We start from the raw sequence: 27909 nt of genomic DNA on the forward strand, positions 1-27909 counted from the left end.
AGTTTCTTCAAACCCTGAATGACAAAATTAGGCAAAATGAGCATGGTCATCTTGAAATGCCACTTCCTTTTAAAGCACGCCCACAACTCCCAAACAACAAAGCTCTTGCTCTGGTTCGTCTAAAGCACCTCAAAAGAAAACTGGACAGAGACGCAAAGTTCAAAAGCGACTATGTAAAGTTCATGGATGGAGTTATCAGAGACGGTGATGCTGAAAAGCCCAACTCACAGCCAACACCTGGAAACGTGTGGTACATACCACACCAGGGTGTTTATCACCCCCGTAAGCCAGACAAAATCAGGGTGGTGTTTGACTGCTCAGCCAAGTTTAAAGGAATAGCAATAAATGATCACCTACTAACTGGACCTGATCTTACAAATGGCCTAACAGGAGTTCTTTGCCGTTTTCGTAAGCACAACATTGCAGTCATGTGTGATGTTGAAAAGATGTTTCACAGGTTCCACGTTAGCACAGAGGACAGAGACTATTTGCGGTTTCTTTGGTGGGAAAATGGGGACACAGAGTCAGAGCCTCAAGAATACCGAATGAAAGTTCATTTGTTTGGTGCGACATCATCCCCTGGCTGTGCCAATTATGGCTTGAAGCATTTGGCTAAAGAAAATGAGGAAGAGTACCCATCAGCTGCAAACTTTGTCAAAAAGCATTTCTACGTAGACGACGGCCTCACAAGTGTAGAAACCATTGAGGAAGCAATCAAACTCGTAAAAGAGGCCCAAGCTCTGTGCGCAAAAGGAAAGCTGCATCTTCATAAGTTCCTGTCAAACAACCGAGAGGTCCTGGACTCTATCGATGCAACAGAAAGAGCTTTGGAGATAAAACACATTGACCTTAACTGCAATGACCTTCCAGTACAAAGAGTTCTTGGCATAAAATGGGACATTGAAAGAGACAACCTGTTCTTCCAAGTGACACTTGATGAGAAACCAATGACTAGGCGGGGTATTCTTTCAGTTGTAGCATCCCTGTACGACCCATTAGGGTTCCTAGCTCCCTTTATTCTTGAAGGAAAGAAAGTGTTACAAGAAATGTGTCAAAAGGGTGTTGGTTGGGATGATCCTCTTCCTGTTGAGCTAAAGATAAGGTGGGAGGGTTGGATGAATGATTTGGAAAATCTTAAGTTAATTCAGATTCCCCGATGTTTTAAACCTGCTAACTTTGGTGAAGTGCAGAGTGTAGAGCTTCATCACTTTTCTGATGCGAGTAGTCAAGGATACGGTCAGTGCTCTTACATCAGATTAGTGGGTGATCACAAAGTACACTGCACACTAGTCATGGGTAAAGCAAGAGTGGCACCTACCAAAATAGTCACCATCCCAAGACTAGAGCTGACAGCTGCAGTAACCTCAGCTGCTGTTGGGTGCATGTTGAAAAGAGAGTTAGATCTTAAAGTTGATAAAGAGTACTTTTGGGCAGATTCAAAAGTAGTGCTGGGTTATATTAATAATGACGCAAAAAGATTTCATGTTTTTGTGGCTAATCGCGTCCAAAGAATTCATGAAACCAGTAACTCAGAGCAATGGTACTACATAGGCACAAACGAAAATCCAGCCGACCACGCCTCAAGAGGCCTGAAAGTCAGAGACCTTATCACCTCAAATTGGTTCACGGGTCCCAAGTTCTTATGGAACAAGGAGATAGTCACGGAGCAAAGCACACCTGAGCTTATGGTGGGAGATCCAGAAATCAAAACAATACAAGTGTTGCAAACCACTGCTACGCAACAGTTCCATATTAAAGAGTTCTTGTCAAGATTCTCAAAATGGACTACTGCAATAAACGTCATTGCTCGCATCCAACGAATGGCTAAAAAGATAAAAACAGCAGACCCTCCAAATGTAGAGGAAAGACAACAAGCAATGCTAACTCTTGTGAAGCTTGCACAACAAGATGCCTTTCAGAAAGACTTTAACAAACTCAATCAATCACAAAAGCTGTCCCGCAACCACAGACTCTATGAACTTGACCCATTCCTTCGGAATGGTGTAATGAGAGTAGGAGGAAGACTAACAAAGGCATCATCTCACTTTGAAATAAAACATCCAGTAATACTACTTAAAGACTGTGCTATAACCAATCTCATTATTGCACATTACCATGAAAAGACCCAACATCAAGGCAGAGGCCAAACTTTAAATGAGATCAGAGCACACGGCTTCTGGATTGTTGGAGGAAGCAAAGCAGTAGCTCAGTACATCAGACAGTGTGTATGGTGCAGAAGAGTTCGTGCCCCACCAGAGCAACAGAGAATGGCAGATCTACCCAACGACCGCATTGACCCCTCACCACCATTCACCTATTGTGGCATGGACTGCTTTGGACCCTTCTATACCAAACAATGTCGAAAGGTATACAAGCGGTACGGTCTTCTGTTCACATGTCTGAGTTCTAGAGCGATTCATCTAGAGATGTTAGAGGATATGACAACCGACGCATTTCTTAATGCTCTACGATGCTTCATAGCTATCCGTGGGCCCGTCAGACTGATCAGATCAGACCAAGGATCTAACTTCATCGGAGCTAAGAATGAACTGATGAAAGCTCTAAACGAAATGGACAAAACCAGAGTAAAATCTTACCTGGTAGAGAAACAATGTGACTTCCTTATGAACACACCAAGCTCAAGCCATACTGGAGGTGCATGGGAGCGTCAAATCAGAACAGTGAGAAGCGTGCTGAGTAAAGTTCTTGCCCAAAGTGCCGAAAGACTGGATGATGCATCTTTAAGAACTTTTTTGTATGAAGCAATGTACATTGTAAACAGTCGCCCACTTACGATTGATAATATGAGTGATCCCACAAGTTTAGAGCCTATAACACCTAACCATCTCATTACCATGAAATGTTCTGCACCACTTCCCCCACCTGGCAACTTTGTTCGGGAAGATGTGTATGCCAAGAAACGCTGGAAAAGAGTCCAATACCTGTCAGAACAATTTTGGAGCAGGTGGAAGAAAGAGTATCTCGCTAACATAGCACTGAGACAGCGTTGGCATGCTCCAAAACGCAACATGAAAGTTGGTGATATCGTGATCATAAAGGACGAGAACATTCCTCGCAATGAATGGACACTTGGTAAAGTTATTAAGGTACATGAGAGTGATGATGGACTGGTGAGAAAGGTGACTTTACAAGTCGGGGATAAGAAACTGGGAAAGAAAGGAGAGCGCTTGCAAAAGCAATCTATAATAGACAGACCTGTTCAAAAGTTGGTTGTTCTCATTGAAAGTAGCTAAAAGCTAAAACCTGCAATTATTGCAATGATTGAGAAAGGTTTGTTTGGAAATCACCATTGATGTGTTGAATGTGTGAAATGTAAATTCTTCATTGTTGTCAAAGGTGATTTGGTGGGAGTGTAGCTGGCGCTGTTTTATAAGTTACCACAAGAGCTCAGACTATGCTACTTTAAGTTTAATTTGTTAAGTATTAAAATGGAAAAATAATGTCCACAGCATTAAGTAACACAGCCTTTAAGTTGTAAAAGTTTATTTAATATTTTATTTAACATGTAAAAGGAGTAATTTACCTGTTGATGGTCACAGGACATGACGTTTGAACCGGATATGAAAGTGTGTAAATACCCGCGAAAGGGAACCAGATGTAAGAGTGTGAAAATACCTACAGAGGAGAGAGTCAGGACGGAAGGTTTGGTGATGAAAATGAGATTTTTCTCCCTTAAAGAGACTATTCTACAACTGGTCAACTAGGCGCACACGGTAATATGATTTTCACCTTGTTTATGTATTGTTGTGCATTTGAAATGTGTAATTTGTGATCAAAATACTATAAATTAATGGGAGAGTTGACAACATGTCCTATGTGTTGTCCCACTTATAGTTTTCACGGTGTTTCACAACTATTTTCTCCTGCTGTGAAGAAATAAATGCCTGTGGACATCAGTACGAGGCGTGAAGTCCTTTTTTGAGCCGACCAGGAGTAGCTACAATGTCACATGTTGACCCATTATTGTCACTTTTAACCTCTTTTCACCATATTTTATGCTTATTTTTTGCCAATTTAACCACATTCACAATTTGTCAGTCCCATTATTTGCCAGTTTAAACTAATTGTTCCAATATTGACACTTTAAACCGTTTTTTTTTTTTTTTTTTTTTTTTACCATTTTTTCTGTCTGTTTTTGGCCATTTGCAATTTTTAATCAATTTCTGTGTTTTTTTTTTAAAATCCCATTTCACCACCTCTTCCAACATTGTTGGTGATTTTTTAACCCATTTTATTTCTGATTAAAACTAGGATTTCCACCTACTATGGATATTATTCAAATGAATAAATAAATGTGATTATCACAGATCCATAGAACAATGGACCATTATTTTGCTAATTTTATAGATGGACCCCAAACAGCTCCCCCCTTTATTCCCCCTTATGGTCCTGTCTCCACATGACTGTTCTTCAATGTTCATGTCTGTGTTCAACCACCCTGAGGCCCAATGGGGGTCTGGCACCTTTATTTTGGCGGTCAAGGGGCTAAAAAAACAGACTGAGAACTACTAATACTACTACTACTTTTGTATTAATAACAGTAATATAGCTTTTTTTTTTTGCATAACTGAGTAAAATAAGACAGTGATACAAGACAGACCTGATAATGTATGAGGTGGCAACTTTAATCACAGCATGATCGTTTGATCTGAGGGTCATATGATCGACATCCATGTCGACATTTATTATGAGGACCAGTCTGAGCATTAACACAGGAAACAACAAAGGGTTGTGCACACTTTTATTTTCAGTTATTATGTTTTTGAAGTCTCATTGTGTTTTTTGTTGTTATTTTTCGTATATATAAAATTAAATCATGGGTATTTTTGATGTCATTTTCTATGGTCTGCTGATAAGTTTAGATATAGTCAACTAAAGTGGATGAGTTTATGTATTATCTTTAAAGATTCAATTAGCATTGATCAAGCTAATTGATATTTGGTGCCAAATGTAAAAACTCACTTTTTCATAGTTGACATATTTTGAACATTTAGCACAATTTTCTTTGACATTTAGATATACATTTAACATTTATATTTAACTTTTACATTTAGATTTAACGCTTGTATTTACTGTAGATTTATTTTTCACAAGCACACATTTTTTAACAATGATATGCCGTTTTTCATTAATTTGCCTCAAATGAAAGGAAAGTGAGCTAAATGTTCAAAATATGTCGGCTATGAAACGGTGACCAAGTTTTTACATTCGGCACCACATAACCTGAAACTGGATGTTATTAAAGTTTAATTGTATTAAATATAATTATATTTAATATTAATGTGATCAATGTGTAAGACCACATGAGTTCTGACAGGATTTCGTCCCTTGTGACGAAATTAAAATACAGTTTTTAGTAGTTGTCAAAACTATCAATATATTTTGATATTGTATAAGTATTTTATTTTATTTTTAGTCATAGTTGTTTATTGTCACTTTAAAAAATACAGTATGTTACTAAATATGAAAACAAAATGAACCATGATTGATAATCTCCAGTCGTTCACACACTGAACTCCTTATGAACTTACTCCCTCCTGAGTAATGGTAAATAGCTGTTTTATTATTTTGTATTTTATTTTATTATTATTTTTAAGTTGAAGCCTCATAAATTATGATCCAGAGGACTGAGTGTGTCCTCTGCTGCTGGGTGGGTTTTTGTTAATAACTATAATAATGGATTAAAAGGTTACCATCAGAAAACCTGAGCACGAGCACTGCCGCCACACCCGTTCTTTCAAACAGCCTGGGATTGGAACCAATGCTGCGGCATCTTTGTCAAGCTCACGGAAACAAGGACACCACTGCTGGCCTGCATTTCTTAAGAAAATAAAAGTCCACATAAACATAATCAGGATGATGGGCGTCTGGTTTTATTGCAATATAATAAAAGTCAGAATAAAACATTAATAGAAAGTTCCTTTTAATTACATGATTACACAGTGCATCGCAGTTTATTGTAGTATTTATTTACTGTATGGATGTCATTCCTTTTAGAAAGTGTCTATTCGTACGGTTGCCGTACGAACAACCCTTTAGTGCTATTGGTACTGTTACCGAAGTACACGTATGTAGTGTCTAGGGTTAGGATTAGGGATAGATTTAGTCTTATAAGACTAGGGATAGGGTTAGTCACGCGACCTAAACTGGCCAATGACTGACCTATCACGTGACCTAAACTGACCTATCACGTGACCTAAACTGGCCAATGACTGACCTATCACGTGACCTAAACTGACCAATGACTGACCTATCACGTGACCTAAACTGGCCAATGACTGACCTATCACGTGACCTAAGCTGACCAATGACTGACCTATCACGTGACCTAAACTGGCCAATGACTGACCTATCACGTGACCTAAACTGGCCAATGACTGACCTATCACGTGACCTAAACTGGCCAATGACTGACCTATCACGTGACCTAAACTGACCAATGACTGACTTATCACGTGACCTAAACTGGCCAATGACTGACCTGTCACGTGACCTAAACTGGCCAATGACTGACCTGTCACGTGACCTAAACTGGCCAATGACTGACCTATCACGTGACCTAAACTGGCCAATGACTGACCTATCATGTGACCTAAACTGACCAATGACTGACCTATCACGTGACCTAAACTGACCAATGACTGACTTATCACGTGACCTAAACTGGCCAATGACTGACCTGTCACGTGACCTAAACTGGCCAATGACTGACCTGTCACGTGACCTAAACTGGCCAATGACTGACCTATCACGTGACCTAAACTGGCCAATGACTGACCTATCATGTGACCTAAACTGACCAATGACTGACTTATCACGTGACCTAAACTGGCCAATGACTGACCTGTCACGTGACCTAAACTGGCCAATGACTGACCTATCACGTGACCTAAACTGGCCAATGACTGACCTGTCACGTGACCTAAACTGACCAATGACTGACCTGTCACGCGACCTAAACTGACCAATGACTGACCTGTCACGCGACCTAAATTGGCCAATGACTGACCTGTCACGTGACCTAAACTGGCCAATGACTGACCTGTCACGTGACCTAAACTGGCCAATGACTGACCTGTCACGTGACCTAAAGTGGCCAATGACTGACCTATCACGCGACCTAAACTGACCAATGACTGACCTATCACGTGACCTAAACTGACCAATGACTGACCTATCACGTGACCTAAACTGACCAATGACTGACCTATCACGTGACCTAAACTGGCCAATGACTGACCTATCACGTGACCTAAGCTGACCAATGACTGACCTATCACGTGACCTAAACTGGCCAATGACTGACCTATCACGTGACCTAAACTGGCCAATGACTGACCTATCACGTGACCTAAACTGGCCAATGACTGACCTATCACGTGACCTAAACTGACCAATGACTGACTTATCACGTGACCTAAACTGGCCAATGACTGACCTGTCACGTGACCTAAACTGGCCAATGACTGACCTGTCACGTGACCTAAACTGGCCAATGACTGACCTATCACGTGACCTAAACTGGCCAATGACTGACCTATCATGTGACCTAAACTGACCAATGACTGACCTATCACGTGACCTAAACTGACCAATGACTGACTTATCACGTGACCTAAACTGGCCAATGACTGACCTGTCACGTGACCTAAACTGGCCAATGACTGACCTATCACGTGACCTAAACTGGCCAATGACTGACCTGTCACGTGACCTAAACTGACCAATGACTGACCTGTCACGCGACCTAAATTGGCCAATGACTGACCTGTCACATGACCTAAACTGGCCAATGACTGACCTGTCACGTGACCTAAACTGGCCAATGACTGACCTGTCACGTGACCTAAAGTGGCCAATGACTGACCTATCACGCGACCTAAACTGACCAATGACTGACCTATCACGTGACCTAAACTGACCAATGACTGACCTATCACGTGACCTAAACTGGCCAAATAGGGGCGCTGCGTACAGATAGAATGTCGGTATATTGATACGGATAGCCACTGCCTTCCCTTTATTAGTGAGGATGCATATGAATGCTAGGTCAATTCTAATGCTATTGCTAGGTTAATGCTATTTGTGAGTGCACAATCTTTTCACAAGCCTCAACATCCGATTGGCCTATTTTACGGCAGTTTGTGTACTATTTAAAAGGTTGAAACCCTGCACGACTTATTTTCTGTTTGGTTTTGAATTGTCAGTGTTGTGGATTGTGTTTTTAATCCATTTTTTTTAATTAACAATTGAAAACACCACAAAACAGTCCTATATTTAAATGTGTACTACTAAAATATTTAACAAACATCGTATGGTCGGTTTACATTCAAATATCACGTCCCAGGAGCTTTGTTGTAAGGATTGCGAGCGAATAAAATGACGTATAGTCTATGCACATGCGTTGGAAGGATCTGAAACTATCAGGCTCATGAAAAGATTGGGCCAGTGTTGTCCATTCCTCAGTAAGGAAAGTAGCTATTGGCTGTCCCATAAAGGCGCTAGAAGTTTCTGAATGACATCATTGCCTAATTTACGTAATTTCCGTTTGCATGAAATAGTAATGGATGCTGCAGGAGAAGAATAACCTTGTGGGAGAGGTGAAAAGCTAGTAAAAAACACCATAAATATGTTTAGAATTACCAATGAACTTTCTTCTGTTGATTCATGTTTTTATCTTGCCATTGAAAGAGGCCATTACGTCTCAGAATAACTTCATTAATCAATTGATCTTTAATTGTATAGCACCAATTCATAACATGTGTTATTGCAAGACACTTCATAGAAAGCAGGTCTGGACGCAGAGTGGTGTGGGCCAGGGTCTCCTCTGCACAGAAAAGTCTCAAATAACACTGGGAAAAGTAGCTAGATTTGTAGCTAGGAGCTTTTGACACAAACAGTCGCCAAGAAGATCTGAAAAGTCGCCAGATTTAGCGAGAAAGTCACCAAGTTGGCAACACTGAACTGGGCACTGACACTATTGCTAGGTTATTGCTATTGCTTGGTTTATGCTAATGATAGATAATGCTAATATTAATGCCAATGCTAGTTTAATGCTAATGCTAGGTTAATGCTAATGCTATCATTAACCTAGCATTAGCATGCTATTGTAGGTTAACGCTAATACTAGGTTTATGCTAGGTTAATGCTAATGCTAATATTAATGCTAATGCCAATGCTAGTCTAATGCTAATGCTAGGTTAATGCTAATGCTATCATGCTATCATTAACCTAGCATTAGCATGTGACGCGGGCCTGCATTCACACTTGCATTTTCTTCAGGAAATGTAAATATTGTCGTTGTAGCTGAATTGCTACACGTTTTTGACATTCCTCATTCTTTCTTGTTCCAATCTGTGTCTAAGTGACAGACTGGTGCATACTGTATTTGGACCAGCCCAAAAAAAAAAGAAAATTTAACTAATAATAACAGATAACAATTTTTTCATAATTAAAACTGATTTAGGATCAGTGTATTGATATGTATCCCTTAAAAATATTATGAAATCATTGCCTCAGGTTTATCTGAGGCAAAAAACTAAATAAATAAAATCTGACTTCTTTGTAGGGAATAACAAACATCTGTGATAATAAAAATCATTTAACTCTAAGAAATAAACATTAATTTAGTACGTAATGTTTTGGTGTTTGTTTTTATGGTTTATATGGCGCTGATTCTGAAATAAAAGTATTAAAAAATATACATATTTTCACTAATTAAATAGAAATTGGTCATAAAATCTAGGAAATCTAAAGTGTAGATCTGTTCGGACTGATACATATAACTTCTTTATTGGACATTGTCGGTTTATTACTCATTTTCAGGCATTAAATCGGTGGCCCACTTAAGGTCAAGGTGCTCCGGTATTTGGCCCCTGAACTAAAATGAGTTTGACGCCCCTCGTGTAAAGCTTTTATTTTGAAGGGCCGGTCGTCAGCATGGCTGTGAAACAATGGCGGCCTGACGCTGCTCTAACGGGACAGCAGTGCCTCAGTGCAGCTTGTGAGCAGCTGAGGACAGTCTGTCCGTCATGTCCGCTCGGTAGTAGTTCACCTGCCTTCTTCTGTGGACGGCCACGAACCCTACGCTGAGAACCAAATGAATGGAGTTGCTTTCTGCCTGGTTGGAATCCCTCCGGAGGCGGACGATGAGGTCAGTGTTTGCGGCTTTAGTTCCAAGTTGAGCCGAGCTGTCCTTCACTTTAGCATCCCTGTAAACACCGCACTTTGCACGTGCTCACTGTCACGGGCCGTTTCGCTCGTGCAGCTCAATGCAGAATAAAAGACTTTATGAACCAAAAGTTTCAACGAATGCAAGATTAGAGATAGCAAAGCTCCCATAAAGTAACTGTTATTTCTCAATGTTGTCTTTGTAATTGTAATTGGCATCAAAATTTCATTTAATAAAAATTCAATTACAATCGAATTAAACGCAAACCTTGGGAACCCTGTTACAGTTCTATGGTTTACACATAAGTAGTTAACAATTATTAAAATATGTGACTCATATTGCGTTTTCCCACTACCTGTCACTGCTTTTCATGTTACAATTTTAAAAAAAAAAGGTTTACAGTAGTGTGGTATTTTTCAACATTGGGGTCAGGACCCCATGTCTAGTAATAATGATATTTTAAAAACACATTAAAGATTGTTTTTTTTTTTTTTCATTTTTTAAAATTCATATTTAATGTTTGTTTATCTATTTTGCACAATTAAAAAAAACAATACATAATTGCACAGAAATAGATATAAAGTGATGGAAGAGGAAGAAAACTCAAAGAGCTTAAATATGTATTATTCTTTTTCAAATAATACATATTTACCACACACACAAGACTTTGAATTTATCAAATATAAATCTACATGAAATAAAATACAGTATAAAAAATATCTGAGCTGGAGCATATTGTCACTTTGTGCACTAATACTGTCTATACAGGTTAACAAACAAGATCAAAAAACAATATTTAGAGAAAAAAGAAAGTTAATCTGTGATTTAAAAATGGGGTCACAATAGGGCTGGGATAAACGATTTTAATATTACGATTCATTATTCCAGTTTGATTTGATTCCACTTGATTATCTCCCCATTAATTGACTAAAAGTAATTTATAAACGTTGATCTAGGTCACAACGAGAAAAAGGTTGGGTACCACTGGTATACTGACACAAAGTTATTAACACCAATCTTTTCATGAATAAGGAACTCTAAAAAGGTAATCAACAGATGAAAAACAAATTAGATGATAGATAACATTTTTTAGTTTGTTTTATAGCCATTTTAAACATGGGTCAAAACTGACCCGTCATCACAAGAGATGCAAACAGAAAGCTAACACAAGAGGAAGGTTATGTTTTATGGTGCTCAATGATTGTGATTAATTGTATTTGAACTGTAGTAATTGAAATTGGCTTACAGGGTAGAATTAATTGTAATTGTAATTGGAAAAAATTCTGGTTGCTGTAATTCAATTGTAATTGAACATGAATAACACAAGACGTAATTGTAATTGAAGAATTGTAATTCACCACAACCTTGCTAGAGGTTCCAGAGAGCGGGGACCCCCACTGTAGCTGAAGGTGGTTGAACACAGACATGAACATTGAAGAACAGTCATGTGGAGACAGGACCATCTATAAGGGGCAATATAGGGGAGAGATTTTTGGGGTCCATCCATAAAGTCAGTAAAATGATGGTCCATTGTTCTATGAATCTGTGATAATCACATTTATTTATTCATCTCTATAATATCCACTGTTATACAGGAAGTTTATCATCATTATAGTCATCTTAAAGATGGAAATCCTTGTTTTAATCAGAAATAAAATGGGTTAAAAGTGACAGAAATGGGGGGAGGGGTTTGGGGTAATGTATACTTTAAAGAGTTGGAACTGGGGTTGAAATTGAAAGAGGTTAAAAGTCACAAAAAAGGGTCAACATATGTGACATTAGGTTGAAAAAGTGGTGGAAAGGATTTATTTGTGCTGAAAATTAAAAAAAAAAAAAGGTGTAAAGAAAAGGCATTTCAATCTGATGGAGAAGTGACAGAAATGGGAGTAATGTAGCAAAAATGCATTAAAAGAAGGAAAATAGGTTAAAATATGGCAAGTTTGGTGCAGTTGCAGAAAAATGGTAAAACAAAACTAGAAATAAGCTAAAATTGTTAAAAATATATATTCTTTTTTTCTTGAAGGCATCTGGGACCCCCTCCCAGTGTCTCACGACCCTAAGTGTTGAATCAGGCTTTAGAACAGGATTGAGCTACTTTTATCACAGCATTAACATTGGAAACAACACAGTTTGTGTGGTTTTGTTGTTTTATTTGGAGTCATTGTGTGTTTTTGTGGTTTTGTGTGTAATCAAGTGACTGACACTTGATTTTTCCCTGTTTAGTTGGAATGTGCAATATTTTATCATTTATGATTGATTGTCAGCAACATTCTCACCGGTAAAAATATGTCATCCCACGTTATAAATGATAGATTCCCATGTTGGAAATTAGCGAGGGCCACGGGCCATTTGTCCCTCAGTTTAGCCAAGAATGTCCCAAAAAACCTTGTTCCACGGTCCACAACTGCCCCTGTTTGTTGTCAACAACTTAATATTCTCTGGAGCAGAATGCTGTTTACAGAAGCTCTGTCGCTGAGCCTCCACGGTGTGCACTGACACCCCCCCCCACACACACACACACACACACACACACACACACACACACACCCCGCCGAGTGTGTGAGGTGCTCGTCTCAGCTACCTGAAGCTGCCGTGCTGTGATACATCATGGACCACTACTTGGTTAAGACCAGATAACCATCCAACAAAATGAACCTATTGAAGTTCCTCCATCAGATCCACTCAAAGTTCCACAAAGACGGGGACAGAGATGAACCTGTAGCAATGAAATTTGAGCTGGTGGTTTTTATCATATGAAGGTAGATATGTTGCAAAATGGGAGAGCTTGTAGAATGTGATGTGAGCTTGTGTATAAAAAATCCACACACGTGAAATACATTTTATGTCACAAATGATGGTAAAAAAGATTTCTCCAAGCACAAATCAGTTTTGCTACAGACGTCTTGCAAATTGTGTTGCAAAACTCAAGCAGCGCAGATTCACAGGAGAAAAGTAGTTTGTGTTTCTGTCGCGGCAGATTGTAACCAGAGAGTTATGCAAATAAATATTGGATTACAGCTGCAATTTTATTTGTTTAAATATCAGTCTATACATTTTTTCCCATCATTTGTGACATGAAATGTATTTCACGTGTGTGGATGTTTTATACACAAGCTCACATCTAGGGTTGGGCACTGAGAAGCGGTTCCTAATGTCCAGTTCTGCAATCTTAACGAAGATGTTTGCATTTCAATTATTTTTTTTTATTTCTAAAAGCCTGCACTGTTTGTTTTTGTTTCCGCAGCTTGCTCCGTTTGTTTATGCGGGGTTTTTGTGTGTGTGTGTGTGTGTGTGTGTTTGTTTGATCACCAGTTAAACTCCAGAAAAAAATCACCAGTAATAAATATTATCTCCCTGGTAAAGATAGTATCTCTAACAGCAGGTAAAATGATTAACTGGTGATATTACAGCCTGTGAATGCAGTACGGGGATGCATTTACTCCACCTCTGGGTCCTAGTGCCTGCCCGTTCTGTTTACTGAGGTCCGTGTGTGTTTAATAAGTTTGTGTGAAAGTCTGCAGGTTTTTACTTCCGTCCATCCACTCTTTTCATTATATGCATGTTTTTTAAGGCTCTTATTAAATAATCTCGACTGGAGTCTGGGCCGCCGCCATCTTGGATTATGTCGTCACCTGCGTGTCATCACCGCAAGTCGCGCAAGCGCAAAACAACCCAAACGAACTGTAAAAATGTCTTATTTTAGTCTACTTTCTTTTTAAAGTGGTGCATTTTGTGGGTTTAGATTCTATTTACATTTATGTTTATAATATCTTGCCTACAATATAAACAGGTTCACAATATAACTATTTATTTTTATAGTTTCTGTATCCAGAATAGAAATAATTTTTCTCAACAAGAACTGTTGATTGATTTGTCACATGACTGGCCCAGGGTTTGAGTTTGTTTTATTTAGTTTTTAGCTCTTTGTTTTTTAGACTGCTGCCAACTCGTTTGTAGTTTTATTTCAGCTTCAGTTTCACTTTTACAGTTACAGTTGGGGACCTTTGTAATTGAATACCCTAGTTATATTACAGCAACCAAATTACACTGTATCAACTAAGTGAATTAATAAAAATGGCCTGTGTAAAGGCTTTTTCAAACTAAAAAATTATCTTGTGAAATCTGACCTGTTGACCTGCACAACTCAAGGAATCAGAATTGAGAATCGTTTAGAACAGGAATTGAAATTGAGAATCAGAATCGTTAAAATCCAAACGATGCCCAACCCTCGTCACATTCCATTCTATTAGCGCTAACATTCGTTTTGTTCACTCGCTCGTCATTCAGTCACCTGTTTTGTGTGATATTGTACTTAAAAATGCATGTGAGGTATTTCTGTCATATTGGGGCCTGATTTTAAATAAAAAATAATACATAAAACAGGTTAGATTGCTCTTTACGTTTCAGAACATGAATTATCGTTGTAGGAGCATAAGTTATACAGTAGTAGTAGACATTGTTGATGCTTCCTGACTTTAGCTGGAGAGTCCCATAGTATCTATAGTTCCTGTTCCACCAGTATAAAAACATGCATTTGAATTGTTTGACATGATTTCCTGGGACAGCTTTTCATCCCCCTCCACATGGGTGGGCATAGAGACGACAAACCAGGCTGGAATGCATGTTTTTCCATATGGCATCCCACTGGTGCCGTCCATCACAGAGGGCACATTGTCGTTGTCAAGTCGTCTTTCTACGCTGACAAATTATTTGAAAGTTGAATGACTATTTGAAAAATGTGGCTTTTTAAACCCAGCTCGACAAAAGAGCGATTGTTTAAAAATTGTTGTGATTGTTATCTAACATTAGATCACATGGATGTTGACTGAGAGCGTTGAAGTTGTCTCCTTCGTTCATTGTTAGGTTTTCATATTACTCACACTTTGTTACTGTGGGATTGTGTCATGGCCCAGTTAGCATCAAGGTCGGCTTGTATAGCACTGATAATAGCAGTGGAGTTAGCATTAGAACATTACATGTATACATCAGATAGAAAGAACATTCAGTCGGAGAGTATTTTACCCTCAAATATCAGGAATTCTTTTCACAAATCATTTCTATACTTTCCTGAAACATAGTTTTTTTTTTTTTCTCAGACATTTGGGGTTAACATTTCCAAGGTTAAAAAGCACATTGAATGTTTACATGTTAAAGGTGAATATTATTGCACTAAAGAAAGAGAGCTGAGTTACCCACTGTTTTTAAGCCATTATATTTTACACATCATTGTAGCCGACGGTCATGGAATTGGCTTCATATGTTTTTTGTTTTTTACCACACAGACTCATAATGCCAGGAAAACTGCTCTCTATTTTATTACTGCATTTTTTAATTTGTTTATTTACATTTATTTATGCACGTCCTGAAACCGGTTCTTTTTTAAATCAATTACAAATGTATGGTGTGATCCTTAAAGTAATTCTTTCAATTATGTAGTAGGAAAACAGGAAAGTATGTTAGGGTTACAAGATTAGTGTTTATAATAGTTGAACCTTTCGAATGCTAAGGCTGATATTAGCATTCTTTCAATAAAAAGACAATAATAATACATTCAATATAAAAGCACCTTTCAGGTCACCCAAAGACACTGTACAGAACAAGATAAAAACACGTATAAATAGGACAAAAAGATAGAAGACAGCAAACAATACAGAGGATGAGGGACAAATTATGGAGTTAGTGAGTAGGTGAGTTTAAACAGATGGGTTTTGAGTTTGGATTTGAAGGTGGGGTGGTTAGTTGAATTACGGAGGTCAGGTGGCAGTGAGTTCGAGAGCTGCGGAGCAGAGCGACTGGAAGCTCTGCTCCCCATGGTGCAGTGGGAACGGTGAGGTGGATGCAGGAGGAGGGTTGGAGTGAGCAGGATGGAGTGACAATATGGAGTTTTGATGGGAGGGAATAGAGGAGGGACTTACAGTAATCCAGGCGGAAGGTGAAGAGGCTGTGGACGTGGATGGTGTTGGTTTGGGTGGTGGGGGAGGGGCGGAGACGATTGATGGAGCACAGGTGTAATTAAGCAGACCGTGGGATGTTATTGATATGGGACTGGAATGATAGTGTACTGTCGATGACACCCAGACTCTTAACCTGAGAAGAGGGAAACCGACGTACCATCAATGCAAAGTGAGAAGTTGTTGACTTTGTAGAGGGTGGATTTGTGCTGATGAGAAGAAGTTTGGGTTTGTTGTGAACCATGATTTTATTTCAGAGGCAGGAGGAGAGGGAGGGAGGTGGGAGAGAGAGGAACTGGCTTTGCAGGAGAGGTAGCGCTGGGTGTCATGTAGGGCCCTGTAAAAAAAGTTTTTATTTTTTTCCAAATTCCGTGTTTTCCACTTTAATTTTTTAAAATTTGTTTTTTTTTTTAGACATAATCTTTTTTTTCGGAAAATATTAGTTTTTAACTCCTGTGAGGAAACAAAATAAATACTAAGAAATAAAAAACCCCATAATTAAACAAAATTATTCTGACTGCTCCTTTTTAATTATTAATGTCATATAAGATGAGAACAGCAATGATCCTGATGACATCATTCCAGACCATAATGATTACACAAAAGTAAATGGACACAAGGATACATCAGTTATTTCACACTAGGGGCCATAATATTTGACAGTATCAGAAGTTATTAATAATCTACGATGTTTCAGACTCTACATCGATGGCCTCGTCCACAACAACAGAACAACTTTATCCACAGATCTTCTGTAGCTCTGATGAGATGTTGTTTAAAGGCTCTGAGCAGGTGAAGCTGATTAAAGCTGATTGTGTTTTTATGGAGCGCCGTTACGCTACATGAGAAATAGGCACTGGTGGCTCTGTATGGAGGAGTTAATGATGATTTGTGCAGTTTTTTTTGGCAATTTTAGACAGTGTTTGGGTGGTTTAGACAGTGCTTAATGCAACCAGGACAGGAGGGTGGAGAGCGGTTCACCTAATGAGGACATTTCCCCATAAAAAAACGGTCCTTGCCTCACGGTGAAGTCCACTCATTCCTGCGCATCACCTCTTTGCTTTATTCATTACTCAACTTATAATAACTGAATAATTGTACAACTGCTCCTAAGGTTCCTGTTGTGATTTTGGGAATTTGTTTGAATCGTAATGGTCTGACTCTATGGGTTATCTAAGGTGTGCCAGCCTTCAGCCCTTGGATTCTGCGTGTTCAGTCAAGCAGACTCCTCTTGCCTTATAAGTCCTGAGTCCAGGCGGCAGCAACAACAGATTTATCTCTGACTTGGATTCACTTCACGACATTACAGAAACAAGCTAGAAAAAAGTGGGTCTGTTACGTATGTTTTCAACATGCATAGACCAAACTTTTGTTTCTACATGTTGAATTGTTATGTTACAGCTGAATGTTGAAGTCTAATCAGCCCTGTAAATGTGTTTAAAGCTGCTGGACACCAAAGTCTTTTATGGTTCATTCCATGTCATTTCACAAATTAGCCTAAAAAAATTCTGCCATTTTTACCAATAGTTCCGTGATTATTCAATCAGTTTGATCAGATGAATGCGTATTGAGATATGGACAATTTAGTGAGGGGGGGTTTGTGTCAAACTAAAATTTGGTATAATAATACCTACTCTCTCACAATGTACAAAAAAATCTGGTAACACTTTATATTATGAAATACCTATTAACCATTAATGAGTTGCTTAATAGCAGACAAATTAGCAACATATTGACTCTTAATTAGTCATTATTAAGTACTTATTAATGCCTTATTCTGAATGGCCTTATTATACAACCAGTACACCATTAACTAAAAGTTTTTCCTCAATAACCTCAGAATTATTACTTATTAGTAATAAGTAAGGAAGTATTTGTATATGAATAACGCTAACCCTAACCCTGTTTGGACTTATTAAGGCATTAATAAGTAGTTAATAATGACTAATTAAGAGTCAATATGTTACTAATGATAATAAGCAACTAATAAGTGGTTAATAGGTGTTCCTTAATATAAAGTGTTATCAAAAATCTGCTATACATCCTAACTGGTGGACATGCCAGCCCCTCAGAATTTGGGTCTGGAACATGTTTGGGTCTTCAGTAGGGATGTAACGATTCGTAAGGCAGTTAAAAATCGATTCATAGGTTTCACGATTGACATCGATACTTTGAAAATTGAATCGCAGTACTTTTTTTAAACAGCAGAGGACGCTATATCTATTTATCCCTTCTCTTGTCCAGCAGTGTACCGGCGGGCGGAATCTGCTACTATTTTCTTTCTGACCGCCTTCTACTCTTACATGTTAATAAACGATTCCTTACCCCTTTAGCACCGAAAGAATATTTGTAATATGTGAATATCTGTAAAAGTCACGTTTTTCTATTAGCTCTGTCTGCTAGCATAGCATCTCTTCTTCACTGCTAGATTAGCTGCATGCCAACCGACCACTGGGTTACCAGCGCCCGCTGCTGGTCCAAACAAATATCTGACGTAAATCAGTGCAATGATGGTTTTTATTTTTTTTAAAGTCCAATTGTTAAGGCACAAAATAAATATTCAGTTGCACTTTTAAAAAGAAAAATAACTATTATGCAGTTTTGCATTGTTTACTATAGAACCAGAATTTAAATTAATAAGCTTCTTCTTCATTTGTATTATTCCTTTATTTATTTCATTCAAGATTTATTCTCAGTTAAAATGCATTGTTTTGAATAGTTTATCAAGGGATTCTTTTGACAATGAAAAATAAAAGGAAAATAATACAGTATTTTATAGTTTTTTTCCCTAAAAAATAAAGTAATATTTTTCAGTCATCATTTGACTACAGTCCCATTTTGTAAAATAAATCGTGAGAGAATCGTATCATGAACCCAGTATCGTGAATCGTATCGGGAGTTGAGTGAATCGTTACATCCCTAGTCTTCAGTAAACTATGAGCTATGAACATAGACTGTTCACATCACTAATGATTAGTCAAATATATGCATTGGTTCTTGGGTGACACCCTCTGGAAATCCAAAAAAATACCATTTTTTTTTTTTAAAACTACTTTCATTGGCCCATAACTGTGTGTGGAAATGTAAGAAAACTCTGTTTTTCATTCAGTATTACTCTTTCTTGGGATATATAACAATTTTTAACTTGTGTGTTTAACTTAATTCTAATATCACTGGGAATACTCTCAAACTCAAACTTTATTGGTATATGTTGTTACACAATGTTACACATATAAATTTGTCCTCTGCAATTTAACCCATCTCCTGGGGGGCAGAATACTGGGAACAAACCAATAAATGTCAATTTGTGAACAAAATCTGCCACAATATGATGAAATATGACAGTTTACCTCCTGAAATGGAATAAGCAATATGACAGACTAAACCCTCACCAACATGATGTTTCACTGTAAAACAGGTGATCTATTATGTACCAACCTTAGCTAATGAAAAGATGTCAAATCTTGTGCAAAATCTCACTTAATCTCAGAGTGTATTCAGTGCAAATACATAGTGATGAAAAACGTATGTATGTATGCTAAATGTACTATTTAGCATATGTGGCCTGATTTCAGGAAGTTTAAGAGTCTGTATTGACATCTGATTAGGGAAAGCTGTTGGAATGGAAATATAATGGAAAAGGGTAAACAGACGGTGAAATGAGGTGCAAATTAGTAAACTCTGAAACAGAGTTTGGGAATTTTTGAAACAGGAAATTTGAGGTTCTAATCCAGGGTTCTTGGCTTCATTGGAGAAATGGATGAAATGTTTCTTTCTTGCACATTTAAGTGAGCACTTTGCTGTAAGAGCATTTGACAAAGAAAGGAAGGTCTGTAGTAAATAAATTACTTATTTTTTTGAAGAGGCAATATCACTAAGTGACTCCCACAATTACTGTAATGAAGCCCCTGCACTAAGCGGTACTAGCCCCCACAGAATGGAGCCGCTGAGACCCCACACATCTGGGATAAAGGCAAACCATAAGTGACACTGTGGTTTTGTGGACTGTTAGAGAGAGGGAGGCTAGGGTTGAGGGAACAGACAGGCTTACACTTGCTGTGAAAAGTGTCACAATGGAGCTCTGTTCAGCTGTGTGTGCGTGTGTGTGCGTGTGTGTATGCATGCGTTGGAGTGAGAAAAACAAGAATGATGTGGGTGGATGCTGCGTGGGTCAAGGATAAAAGGTCAGACATGAGGCCAGTACACTTCAGTCTCATCCACAGAGAGTGCTCTGTTGTGTTGCTTGCTTCAATCAAGCACTAGTGAATGCTGGGATCAAACTATTCTTTAGTGTTAAGTTCAGGGATGAGGCAGCAACAAGTTTATGAGCTCATACTAAAGAAAAGTGTCCATTATTCAGACGTTTTGTGTGTTTCTGATGGATGACTTTTGTTAATGCTAATGTTTACTATAGGAACTGTACAGTTGGTGGCATATTGCTTCCTTTTGACCGACCCTAACCAATCCAGGCTGATGGTGTAAGTTCTAAACGAGTGGTTCTGCTGGACGTTTCTCTCTGTACGAAGGACATTTTTCCTCTCCATCTCTCCCTATGATTCATCAAGATTCTAACCCTAACCTTAACCCCCTTGTGTTAATGTAAGTGACATTAAATGACAATGTAGGAAAACTGAATTGAAAGAAACCACTGGTTTATTTCTGCTAAGATAAATTCCACATAATACCAAATCAAGTTTTACACATAGTTTCACTCATCATCGTCCCGTACTGCAGAGCTTAGGGCAGTGGTTTCAACCTTTTTTAGATTGTGACCCCATTTCCCCTAATCACAACTTTCTAACGGCCTCAAAGACCTTTTCTATTTCTTTCTAGAATTCTTCTTTTTTTTTTTACAGTGTTAGAGTCATGAGGACTTTTGACAAATTGCGCCAGGTCAGATGTTTTTACGTATACTGCATTTTATTTTAACTAGATTAATATTTAAGAAAGAATAGAATACAGTTGTTTAAGATTGTTGTTTAAATGAAAAAAATTATTTAATAATAATAACAATGATAATAATAATGATAAAACATTTTCATTCGTAGTTATTTTTATTCAATTACTAGACATTTCTGGTGACCTCAAGGTTGGAAGACATTGGCCTTAATAGAGGCTAGAGTCCATTTCAAAATGTTCCCAAATGTGTTTTAGTTTTTCCATTTCTGTTAGTTTACCCTTTTCTGTATCGTTTCACTTTAATTGGCTTTCCCCAGAGACGTTTAGAGAGAGAGTTGCAACAACGTAAGTTAGAAATTGACTCAAATAGTTCCTGGAAGTTATTGGCGGACAAATTGAATCCATTGATTTCAAGTGACACAACTGGGATTTTAGGTAATTTGTCATCAATAACTGCATTGATTTACAATATTTATACAGTACATCATCATATGCACACGTTAATAATGTATTATTAATTAATTAATAATTAGTTGATTATGCACACATTAATGGGTTTAGATAAGCTGATGATGATGATGATGATAATAATAATAATATTCAATATGATTAATTAAACGTCTTCTTACCGTTCAGAAGTGCATCACAAACTGTCTACTCTGCTGTAGCTCTAGCGCTGCGATAATCAACTGATCACTTCCAGGAACTATTGTGAGGCTCCATGAACCACCATTGCTGTAAAAAAATGGTCTTATTGGCGTGAACGGAGATCAGCATCAGAATCAGAAATACTTTAATAAAACAACATATATTATACAAGCCACATTTATTAAGAACATTATAAATATAACTATACATATACATGTATAAAATGTCAACTGTACAGTTGAAGTAGGTGCAGAAAGTGCAAAATGAAAACGACTGTATTAGAGTCAGGTTACAGAACGGGGGTGTCTGACTATGTTAGGGAGGTGTTATAGCGTTTAATGACCACAGGCAGGAATAATGTCCTGTGGTGCATCTGGGTAGGAGGAGTCTCCCACTGAAAGTGCTCCTCTGGTGGGCCAGTGTGTCATAGAGAGGGTGTGTGACATTATCCAAGATGGACTGAAGCCTGGACAGCATCCTCCTCTCAGCCACAGCATTCAGGGTGTCCAGCTCCTCCCCCACGACATCACCAGCCCTCCTGATCACTTTGTTCAGTCTGTTGTTGTCTGCAACCCTCAACCCACTGCCCCAGCATGTGACAGTGAAGAAGATCGCACTGGCCACAACAGACTCGTAGAACATCCTCAGCATTGTCTGACAGATGTTAAAGGACCTCAGCCTCCTTTGGAAAAAGAGTCGGCTTTGTAGACTGCTTTGGTGTTTTTAGTCCAGTCCAACTTATTGTTGAAGTACACCCCCAGATACTTGTATTCCTCTACAGTGTCCACAGGGACCCCCTAGATTGAAACGGGTCACTGGTGTTTCCATCCATAGAGATGCTATGCTAGCAGACAGAGCTAATAGAAAAACGTGACTTTTACAGATATTCACGTAATATTACAGACACTCTTTCGGTGCTAAAGGGGTAAGGAATCATTTATGAAAATGTTTAAGAGTATAAGGCGGCCAGAAAGAAAGTAATAGCAGATTCCGCCCGCCGCTAACATTTCTAAAAATTGATTCATAGGTATCACGATTCACATCGATACTGTGAAAATTGAATTGCAGTACTTTTTTTTATCCAGAAGTGTTGGCGGTGGGCGGAATCTGCTAATACTTTCTTTTGCCTGAATATTAATTGTTCAATTTAAGAAGATGAAATAAAATGACTTGCGTTGAATATTCAGTTGTGTTATGTTCTACTTTTGGAGAATCATGCACGCGTATGAGGGGGTACTCATGGTATGACAAAAAGGCTCAAGGGGTACACAAGACAAGAAAGATTGGGAACCACTGAATTAGGCATTCGGAGGTGGATCTAGTATAACTTAAAAGTATAAACCCTGTTAAATGTGGCTTCAGTTATAAATCATGATCACAGTCACAGAATCTGAACTGTGGACTGCTGACATGCTGATGCCATCCAAGATGGAAGCATAAACAAAACCCACATGGTATCAGTGACGTTGGTGCAAAACCTTTACAGTCATGAACAAGATGAGTATAAGTGGCCAAAATGGTTTAGCGAGAGAAATCAGTTATGGGGGTTCTAATGCCTCCTGGGGGCCTCCCTTGTGAGGTGTCTGCTGCATTTTTTGATTGCATTTTTTAGGTGTTAGAAGTGGATGTGGACAGAGCCATCAAAGTTTCTCTGCTGAAGGAGATGCTCCAGATTTTTGAAACTGGTTGGATGTCAGGTTGTGGGATTGCTAGCTTACAAGTAGGGGTTTGCTCCACATTGTTCGTTCATCCTGAGTCCTTAGGCATCTATCATAGGATTAATACATTTCTCATTACGTTTTTATATTTGAAAGAAAGTGAGTGTTAGAGAGGACTGTGCAGACGGTGGGTCATTCTTTTTTCCACCATGTGGGCTGCTGAGGAATGTTGTCAATGGTAGAGTGGTTGAGATGACGCTACAGCAATGGCATGATTGTGTGTGAACAGGAAAATCAACAATCAGACTACAGAACCAACCATTTTCAGGTAGAAACGACAGAGGGATGAGGTCGTTCTGAGGAGGAATTGGTTGTTCTCTCCATCATTACCTCCGCCAAGAAGCTAATGTTTCCCCGGCGTTTGTCTGTCTACTAATGTGAATGCTTGTTCGGATATCTCAAAAGGTTCTCAACTGATTTAAATGGAATTTGGTGAGCTGATAGACAATGTCAACAAGAACAACGATTTTGTATCCAGAAATTTTTTTTTGAGCTAGGATATTCTCTATCTTTGGGAAGCCAGGGTTCTCCGGTAAGGATGTGGTTAGCTGTAGCTGGAAGCTGTGCTAGTTGGACCAAGTATACAATTAATTTATTAATTTCCTTATTAATTAATCTTCATCACTAGCTTGTCTTGAATAGGGTCCTTAAGAAAAAACCAAAAGTGATGCAACATAAAAAAAAGTGGCATCAGATGTTGATATTGTGCTGCTTGCTGATAATAAAAGTAACTGTGTGGCATTTTACAGCAGTGACTTTCACCAAGAGTCTTCATTGATGTAAACAGAGAAGGTGAATTATTTTATTATTTACAAAGAATTACATAACAAAAATAATATCTAATAATATAAACACAATTCATTAATACAAATGCGAAAGATGAATGACATTTCTATTCAACATTTTACTACAGACACCACAGCACAGCTGCAACAGCACTGGATTCTTCTGGTACCAACAGCTTGTTTAAAAAAATGATGATTGTTGCAGTATCCCCAAGTGAACTCAAGAGCAACACAACAGATGACCAAACACAGTTCCAAAGAGTTTGACTGATGGAGGAAGTGAGTCCCAATGCCGAGTCAGGCAGGCAGAAAACTGGTCGAGAGGAGAACAAATAACTGAGTATGAAAAGGGTCTGAAAACTAGTTTAGAAAATCTTTCCTTGTCTTTAGAAATGTTCGGCCAACTAGATATCGCATAGATAAGCAGACAATCTGGCAGCTGGGAGAGGAGAAGCCAGGGGTTCTTGTAGAAGGTGCTTGATTGAAGATGGCAGCTGAGGAACTAGGTTGGGGATGGAACCAGGAAGAGGTGGGTGGTCCAAAAGATTATGGGCCACGCCCCACAGGCACCAACAGGCAGGGGAAGAGAAACAGTAGAAAAGGTGCCAGGGCCATATCAATGATGGACTCTTAGGACACGCTCTTCATCTACAAGTTAATTAGGAAATTACGGTAGTTACTTTAATACGTTGACCATGTGTGCATGCAGCGCACCCATGCTCATATTGTACATACAGTCATCAGTGAACATAAAGCAGCTGGTGCAGATGTATCAGACCATTGTTTGCTGTTTGACTGCTGTGTGTGTCACAGAGGCAATGGGACAAAAGCATTTGTGTTTTAAAGAAGGAAGATAGAAAGGAAGTCACACAAACACATAGTGATAACATGAGCTCAGAGTGGCTGTTGTTCCAGTAAAGCATGTGTCAAACTCAAGGCCCAGGGGCCAAATCTGGCCTTTTAACATCCAATCTGGCCCTCAGAGGAAAGTAAAAATGGCCGAGAAAACAGTGTATATTTGAGGTCGACCGATATGAGATTTTCAAAGTCCGACGCAGAGACCGATTTAAAAAAAAAATAAAATAATTCAGCCGATGGCCGATATCTAAAGCCGATTTTGGAAGCCGATATACTTTTAGTTTAAAGCACATTGATCATGAAAGACAATTGAAACACTCATATGATATAAATATATATATTAGAAATTAAACTTAACATTTATTGAACTTTAATTATACCCGTACACAACCAAGTAACAAAAATCCTTATCCTATTAAGGATATAATAGGATAAGGATATTTGATCAGGCACTATTATATTATATCCTTATCCTATTATATCAGCTTTTTATTTGTTAGCCTATTGGTGTCTACCTCTCCCATGCACTTGCTATTATTATTACTAATACTAGTATTGTTGTATATTCATACATCCAAATGGATGTTTTTTATGTTCTTTCTTTTTTCCTTTAATGGCTACTCTATAGGCCAATGTTGGCCAATATTGAAAAAAAGTCCATATATCGGTCGACCCCTAGTGTATATGACCAGAAATAAGGTTGATTGGAGTCTCTAAATTGCCCATAGGAGTGAATGAGAGTGAATGGTTGTCTGTTTCTGTGTTGCCCTGTGATGGACTGGCAACACAGACTGGCGGTGTACCCCCGCCCAGCGCCCTATGAGAGCCAGATATTGGCACCGGCAGACCCCCGCGACCCTGTTAAACGGGAATAAGCGGGTATGAAAATGGATGGATGGATGGATGGATAGTTTGGAAGTACTGTAGAACTTTACAATTATTCAAGTGGAGTTTTATTGAATTTTTGACAAATTCAATGAAAGTTTTCCCATGCTTGTATCATGCGATGGAAGTCATTTTTATTCTCAAACTGATTTTTCCCAAATTACTGCTGAATCCTCAAATTATTTGACAAGATTTCCCCAAATTAAAAAATGAGTCACTCCCTGTCATCTATATTGTCGGTGCCTTATATACTACATTCTTTTATATCATTTATACATGGAGGTGCAAATTAACACTAATGTGGAAATTGTTTGATTCCCACTTCTGTCGCTCACTTGAGATCAAACTTATTGCTGTGAATAAGGGAAAACTTCCTCAAACTAAAAACAGACATATCTCAACAGCATTTCCAAGTGAGCAAGCATCAGCGACAATGGTCACAGGAAGAAACTTCCAGCAGAAGCAGAGTGGGTGGAGACTCGCTGCCTTCACTGTTAAGGGTTAGTGGAAAGGATGAAGAGAAGTGAACAGATCACCCAGTGACTCCATCCAGTGTTGGTTCCTGGGTGTTGACTGCAGACATTTAGGCAGTGAATGGAGAATTCTCCTGACAGCAGTCTAAGCTGTGCAGCCACTTCTCTTGTTACGCTGCCGTCGCTCCTGTGCCTCACACAGACCTGCCATATAAGACGAGCAGACTATTTTAGGAGTGCTTCTGCTCTGGAACGTGTGGAAGTGATGAAATGAGTGCAGATGTAGCTGCTTCCATCTGGAAGATCTGAGTGCTGCTTCTCTCTAGGTTGTCATTTAAACTCACCTGCTGTACCTGCTTACTAGTCTGTACAGCAGTGGATCCCAAGGGTTGCTGTCAAATTTTCAAAGAATCATACTACAAAAAGTCCTGATGAACAGGTTTGTTTGCTAACTAATCAGAGCAAATGTGCTTTAGTATCTGCATAATGTTGAATTTTATTTAGTACTGTGTTTTAGTTTTGGTTTACAAAGAAGTGGCCCCACTGCTAGTCCAGGATGCACACAGACCTCAAATATTTCCTCAATGATAAGGAAGTTTATAAACTTTATTTAGTATGCCCTCTGCTACATACACAGATATCCTGTGCAACAGCGTTATAACACTGCACTTACACACTGTGGCTTTATCTCACCTGAAGGTCACCAAATCATAACATATGTACTTCCTATCTCACAGCTGTAGAAAGGTTGTTGCTCTGACTTTGTAAACCACCTCATGTTTCAGTGATGAGCATAGGCACTGTAGTAGAACCCTCAATTTTCAGTTTTAAAATTTCCCCAATTCCGTTTCAAAATCCATCCATTTCTGTGTCAGTTTACACATTTATGTTTTATTTCTGTTTCATCTAAGGGATTCATCCATTAGATTGATTAATCGATTAATAGTCCTATGATCCAATACATCAATCTGTGCTCGGCAAGTTGGCCTTCCGGATGGTACATATTGATCTAAAATCGTGGTAAAAGGTAAATGATTGAGTTTAAGGAAATAACACATTAGATTTAAGCAGCAAACTTTATATGGATATGTTTTAAAAGCTCTTTTAATAATAAAGACGTTACGGCCGACTCTGTCGACTGTCTGTGACGTGAACGCCACGTGCCAGCAGACAACAAAACCTAGCATGGAGGAGAAATTTATCATACCACTTTTGGGGTCCAGTGTGTGGAAACACTTTGGCTTTAGCATAGACAGAGATATTTGTCATGGTTTGTCTGCTGCCAAGCACCAGGACCTTCTGGCAGCATTCACAGCAGCAGCACATGTAGCGTGAGCTAGCATTAGCGAGGGGGAAGGGAACAGGGAAGAGGGAGTCAGAGTAGGAAATGGAAGGGGTGGGGAAGAGTCAACTCTTCTAAGGTGAGAGTGAAATGTGATGTTGTAGTTGTGCATATTGTGTTGTGTGATCAGTTCAGTCAGTCTGGTGACAAGTGTGGAG

General features: G+C 38.7%; 1 protein-coding gene across 1 annotated transcript in view; it reads left to right on the top strand.

Annotated features, from left to right (window-relative positions):
• LOC114481167 (rho GTPase-activating protein 23-like) overlaps positions 1 to 27909 on the top strand; it is a 109943-nt gene that overhangs the window by 22174 nt on the left and 59860 nt on the right. The gene's annotated exons all lie outside the window — the stretch shown is intronic.

Source organism: Gouania willdenowi, chromosome 19, assembly GCF_900634775.1.
Source record: "Gouania willdenowi chromosome 19, fGouWil2.1, whole genome shotgun sequence".
Lineage (NCBI taxonomy): Eukaryota > Metazoa > Chordata > Actinopteri > Blenniiformes > Gobiesocidae > Gouania > Gouania willdenowi.